The 6869-nt window shown below is 45.5% G+C and overlaps 1 protein-coding gene across 3 annotated transcripts in view; it reads right to left on the bottom strand.

Moving 5' to 3' along the window:
* Positions 1-5303, bottom strand: part of Rab3-GAP (Rab3 GTPase activating protein) — a 114166-nt gene extending 108863 nt beyond the window's left edge. For 2 of the 3 annotated variants that reach the window (XR_011223075.1, XM_069305946.1), the window contains exon 1: positions 5167-5292. The gene's annotated coding sequence lies outside the window, so the exon portion shown is untranslated. Of the gene's footprint in view, positions 1-5166 lie in introns of all 3 variants that reach the window. The other variant, XM_069305948.1, reaches the window with a different exon arrangement.
* Between the last annotated feature and the right edge of the window lie 1566 nt (positions 5304-6869).

The raw sequence follows: 6869 nt of genomic DNA on the forward strand, positions 1-6869 counted from the left end.
TGACGTATTAGAACGTTGTTACAACTTGCTATATTGGTTGTTATAACTGGTTACGAGGTTCAAACTGTTGTACCAACGTCGTAGTTTCGGTGTGTGTTTGGCGGGTTGAACGTTAAAATCCACAACGTCAAAATATGATGCGCTATAACTCATAACCTGAAAACTGTTCACCACGTATGTGAGACTAGTCTTCGAATATGCAGCTCCTCGGGCACTGGAGGGCCAGCACCTCCCGAGGGAGTGACCAGACCTGCCAACACCAGCTTACACTCGCGCCTTACATCACGCGCACGCACGCACGCACGTCACAGGGGCGTGCGGGAATCACAGTCCACAGATCCCAGTTCGATTCCGGGCCAAGACAAAAAAAACATTGAGAATTTCTCTCACCTAATGCCACTATTTACCTTGTAGTAAATAGGCACCGGGGAGTTAGCCAGCCTCTGCAGGCTGCTTCCTGTGTGTGTGTGTATGTGTGTATGTGTGTATGTGTGTGTGTGTGTGTGTGTGTGTGTGTGTGTGTGTGTGTGTGTATGTGTGTATGTGTAATAATTATCTGCATCTACATCCCCTCACCCTCATACACCCCAACACCCCATTACACCTACACTCCCCCCCACACACACCCTCGCCAACATCTTACCACAAAAAAGCGGAACATTTTCCCGGCGACGATAAAGGAGCGTGACGAACAGGAACGCTGTAATGCGCATCAACACTTTTATAATCAGGCTAAAACACGGCCAGAAGCCTTTTGCAGCTGAGAAAACATCAGCAGAGTTAATTAGTGGCAACTGGTGGCGTACAGAGGAATGTGTATGGCAGGAACTGCAGGGAAGGGTGGGGTGGGGTGGGAGTGTGTGTGTGTGTACTCACCTAGTTGTACTCACCTAGTTGTGTTTGCGGGGGTTGAGCTCTGGCTCTTTGGTCCCGCCTCTCAACCGTCAATCAACAGGTGTACAGATTCATGAGCCTATCGGGCTCTGTCATATCTACACTTGAAACTGTGTATGGAGTCAGCCTCCACCACATCACTTCCTAGTGCATTCCATTTGTTAACCACTCTGACACTAAAAAAGTTCTTTCTAATATCTCTGTGGCTCATTTGGGCACTCAGTTTCCACATGTGTCCCCTTGTGCGTGTTCCCCTTGTGTTAAATAGACTGTCTTTATCTACCCTATCAATCCCCTTCAGAATCTTGAATGTGGTGATCATGTCCCCCCTAACTCTTCTGTCTTCCAGCGAAGTGAGGTTTAATTCCCGTAGTCTCTCCTCGTAGCTCATACCTCTCAGCTCGGGTACTAGTCTGGTGGCAAACCTTTGAACCTTTTCCAGTTTAGTCTTATCCTTGACTAGATATGGACTCCATGCTGGGGCTGCATACTCCAGGATTGGCCTGACATATGTGGTATACAAAGTTCTGAATGATTCTTTACACAAGTTTCTGAATGCCGTTCGTATGTTGGCCAGTCCAACGTATGTGTGTGTGTGTGTGTGTGTGTGTGTGTGTGTGTGTGTGTGTACTCGCCTATTTGTGCTTGTGGGGTTTGAGCTTTGGCTCTTTGGTCCCGCCTCTCAACTGTCACTCAACTGGTGTACAGATTCCTGAGCCTACTGGGCTCTATCATATCTACATTTGAAACTGTGTATGGAGTCAGTGCGTGTGTGGGGGGGAGGGGGGAGTGTGTGTGGGGGGAGGGGGGGAGTGTGTGTGGGAGGGAACTTTCAGGAGAAAGTGCCAAACCATTACGACTATATAGCACTTGGAAGGGGGTCTCAGGATAAGGGTGTGGGAGGGGGGAAGGAATGGTACCCCAGCCAATTGGACGGTCGGGGATTGAACGCTGACCTGCATGCCTGTTCTCTTTAAGGGTTTCAGTTTTTTCTGGTGAAACAGTAGTCTGGGATGCTCTCGGACGTAGGTTCGAATCCTCGTGAGACAACTTGTTGTGCTATGGCTCCACTCCAGTGACAAGCATCATATTACAAAGTACAGTTGTTTACTCAGAGAATACAGTACACACGTGGAACTGTAGCCAGATACTGTAACCACTGTCCCTCACACCTCCTCCTGTACCCTCCCTCACCCTCTCTCCCTCACAACGCCTCCTGTACCCTCCCTCACCCTCTCTCCCTCACAACGCCTCCTGTACCCTCCCTCCCTCACGCCACCAATCCCTTGTTCGCCCCCTTACATCCCTACCGATACAACGTCCCCTTCATCGTCAGCTTAACAAGTTAGCCCAAGGAAACAAGATTTTAAGAGGCTTAGTCATCCGTGTGCCAAACAGTGCCGCTATCTTGTATGGCCTCCAGCCACAGTCAAGGCCAAGTTACTGGCGGATCTTGCTCTGTTTCCCCCCCCCCTCTCTCTCTCTCTCTTTCTCTCTCTGTCTCTCTACCTCCCTCTCTGTCTCTGCCTCTCCATCTCTGTCTCTGTATCTCCCTCTCTCTCTCTCCCCTCTTACCAACAGTCTGTACTCAGGCTTCAAGGGGAAGGGGTTAAGTATTATTTACTCCCTGTCTATGTTATCCGGTCCCATCATAGTTGTGACGATGCAACGCCCGACATGATCAACACCCGACATGATCAACACCCGCGATGATCAACACCTGCCTTTACCCACCTACAGCCACCACCATTAACTCCCACTCACCACTAGCCATACCTAAATCCCACCTGCAGCCACCACCACCACCCACTTGGTAGTAAATTCATCTCCAACCACACAGCACCACCACACGACCAAGCCGTACTCATCAACACCCACCTGATGCTAACCTCACGTCTTCACACATTCACAGACACATTACTTCACCAGCCTTCATCTGATCCAACTGTGGAGTTACAGCCCCGGCTCCTGTGCCAGGTAAGTCCACTACGGGCTCACCATAGCCCGTGCTACTTTGAAACTTTTGTTCTAAGTAGCTGAATCTTAAACAGCAACAATCTGACCAGTTCCGCCTTGTTCCTTGTACAGAACCCTCAACAACAATCCAGAATTGATTGTTGAGTCACTTTAACCACCACCAAGCGTATCAGAAGCCTTAACCAGTGCATAGTGTATGTCAGAAAACCCCTAATCAACGCTTTAATATTATGCCTGTACGGTCACCCATCCTATGAGAAGCCAGACACAATTTTAACCTTACTGAACGCTACACCCAACACAAAGGGTTGTCAACAATACCTCACCTTATACAAACACACACACACACACCACTAGAAAATCATCCCTTCGTTGGACAATATAGAATAAATGTCCATACAATCTCTTCCACTTTTCAGTTCGACTTGTGGCAGTAATTAGCACGGAGAATAAAGAGCTTCGCGCGAAAATGTGGATTTTACGCGCGTTTTTCTCTCGGGGTGAGAGTTTTAAGAAGACTTGCATTCACGAACACACAGAGACACTCTGCTAATCCTCTTCTGGATGATGTTGGAACAACACCCGCCCTGCTGATGCTAATGGGGCTTTATGGCGATATGCTTGTGTTGTTGTGTTTCTTATGGGGGCTTTAAAATAATATGCATGTGTTGCTCTCGTACTTATGAGGCTTTATAGCGATATTCATGTGTTGCTGTGTTACTTATGGGGCTTTATAGCGATATTCATGTGTTGCTGTGTTACTTAGGGGGCTTTATAGCGATATTCATGTGTTGCTGTGTTACTTATGGGGCTTTATAGCGATATTCATGTGTTGCTGTGTTTCTTATGGGGCTTTATAGCGATATTCAGGTGTTGCTGTGTTTCGTATGGGGCTTTATAGCGATATTCAGGTGTTGCTGTGTTTCTTATGGGGCTTTATAGCTATATTATGTGTTGCTGTGTTACTTATGGGGCTTTATAGCGATATTTATGTGTTGCTGTGTTACTTATGGGGCTTTATAGCGATATTTATGTGTTGCTGTGTTTCTTATGGGGCTTTATAGCGATATTTATGTGTTGCTGTGTTACTTATGGGGCTTTATAGCGATATTCATGTGTTGCTGTGTTACTTATGGGGCTTTATAGCGATATTTATGTGTTGCTGTGTTACTTATGGGGCTTTATAGCGATATTTATGTGTTGCTGTGTTACTTATGGGGCTTTATAGCGATATTTATGTGTTGCTGTGTTACTTATGGAGCTTTAAAATAATATGCATGCGTTTCTCTCGTTCTTATGGGGCTTTATTGCGATATTCACGTGTTGCTGTTCTTATAGTTCTTATAGTTATCATTTTTATCTTGGTTTGCGGGACGATGCTACTCGCCTTCACCTGCTCAGGATCCCCCAGATCCTGTACCTTTGATATCTTGAACCTTTGGGCTCCTACACCTCTCTAATTCTGAAGTTCTGTATTAAATTTATTTCAATTACTGTTGCGTTGCATTATCAACAAGATCACTGCGTGCGTGTTCCCCCGGGCTGGGTAGGGCGACTAGGGCAACGGAGGAATAGTTTGACTCTTCACCGAGTGTGGTTGACGAACTCGGAGCCAACCTTCTCCCTGATGCGTGTAAGCGTTCGTATGTTTAGTTTGCATACCACAGTATTCCACACTCTTTGTAATCACCTAACACTGTTTGGTGTAAGCGAGAACTTAAGACACACCAGGGGACCAGATTCACAAGGCAGTTACGCAAGCACTTACGAACCTGTACATCTTTTCTCAATCTTTGGCGGCTTTGTTTACAGTTATTAAACAGTTAAAGAGCTCTGAAGCACCAGGAGGCTGTTTATAACGATAACAACAGTTGATTGGCAAGTTTTCATGCATGTAAACTGTTTAATAAATGCAACCAAAGCCGTCAAAGATTGAGGAAAGATGTACACGTTCGTAAGTACTTGCGTAACTACTTCGTGAATCTGGCCCCAGAAACATCTGACTTCCGTTTCCTGTGAACAGGGTAGGAGCTTCCTATCCTGACTCGTGGTACGCCTTACCTTGCTAGTTTTCCCCCCGAGACGCAACCCGCCAATCAGTTAACAACCAAGGACTGGCGCCCCAGTCAATCCTATCTGGTCAGGATTCGAACCAACATCAAATCGCTCGCGGGTGGCTGGGGGGAGTGTGTTACCTGAACGCCAGCAGGGAGCGAGTGTTGAAGTCTGACGATCTTCCACATCCTCGCTATTGTAAATCCTAAATAAACGCCAAGTTTCTGGGTTTTAACATACCTTAATAGTTAAAGAAGCAGACGAGAAAGTTTGGTCGTAGCCTCACGTTCACGAGTCTTGAAAAAATTGCCAAGAGCAAAACACAAATTGAGTTGACAAATGGTTATAGCACTCAAGGGCGACCTCCTGATAGGCGCTCAACACTACGACTGGAGTGCAAGACCTCACGCAGCACTCAAGATGACTAGAGAGTCGGTGATAACAGCCCAAACCAGCAGTTTGGTCATATATATGGACTTGTTCTTCAGTGAAATAATGTCGCCTAGCCTGGATATGTTATCATGTATGCTATTCAACTGTGTTCTAGCTATATGTTATCCATCTGTGTTCTTGTTATCGTCTTTCTTGCAGTCATCGTCTCGCTTATCACGTGTAAATGTATAATAGATTTGTATTTTGTGAACAAAGATCATTTTGTAAACTAAAAATATTTACGAATGAAGATGTATTCGTCACTGTTGTTGTAATACTCGCATTTATGGGAATATTAAGACTGTAATAATAGCAAATATATTATTATGATGATGCTTTTATCATTAATATTCAGTGCGTTAATAAGCATTTCTAAAAGTTAAATATTGTCTATTTTAATTTCCGTTTCATTTCTCAACTTCGCGCGATCCCTTTCCATGTGTCTGTGGGGGCAGGAATGAGCTCCAGCTCTTGAGCCCCGGACCTTATTCATTGATCAACTGTCGTGATGCATCATTATCTTCCTGGTTTAAATTTTTGTTAGATATAAGGCATTTATGGCGCTTTCCTTCACTATTTCTCATACTGAATTATCCTCAACTCCCTCAGTGAATTGCCCAACCACTTGGGCTGGACGGTAGAGCGACGGTCTCGCTTCATGCAGGTCGGCGTTCAATCCCCGACTGTCCAAGGGAGTTTGTTTGTATAATCAGTTTAGACAGTGGCTGGCCTGCCCCACACCACAGTGTAGCTGGCCTGCCACACCACAGGGCATGCACCTCTGGCAACTCTGTGTTCGGGAAAATGAGCGTTCTAACTCATTCTCACATCCACCCTCACTAACTCCTGTTCGACCGTTGACTACCCCAGAACAAGGCAACTCACCTCTCACGTTATCAATATCAAACACCATGACTCGCCATCCTACTCACCTCTCACGTTATCAATATCAAACACCATGACTCGCCATCCTACTCACCTCTCACGTTATCAATATCAAACACCATGACTCGCCATCCTACTCACCTCTCACGTTATCAATATCAAACACCATGACTCCCCATCCTACTCACCTCTCACGTTATCAATATCAAACACCATGACTCCCCATCCTACTCACCTCTCACGTTATCAATATCAAACACCATGACTCCCCATCCTACTCACCTCTCACGTTATCAATATCAAACACCATGACTCCCCATCCTACTCACCTCTCACGTTATCAATATCAAACACCATGACTCCCCATCCTACTCACCTCTCACGTTATCAATATCAAACACCATGACTCGCCATCCTACTCACCTCATAGCAAAAACGGTAACATAGTGTATATAGGACTGAACAATAAAACACTGTTATGGACTAAGAGTTGTATTATAGTACCTGGTTTAGACGTGACTGACAAGTCCATACAACACAAACACTCATTGTTGACCTTCTCGATGTAAAGACTAAGATAATTGGTATTACCAATTGGTAATTTGGTACTAACCACAGGTAAACAC

This window comes from Procambarus clarkii, chromosome 56 (assembly GCF_040958095.1).
Source record: "Procambarus clarkii isolate CNS0578487 chromosome 56, FALCON_Pclarkii_2.0, whole genome shotgun sequence".
In the NCBI taxonomy this organism is placed as follows: Eukaryota; Metazoa; Arthropoda; class Malacostraca; order Decapoda; family Cambaridae; genus Procambarus; species Procambarus clarkii.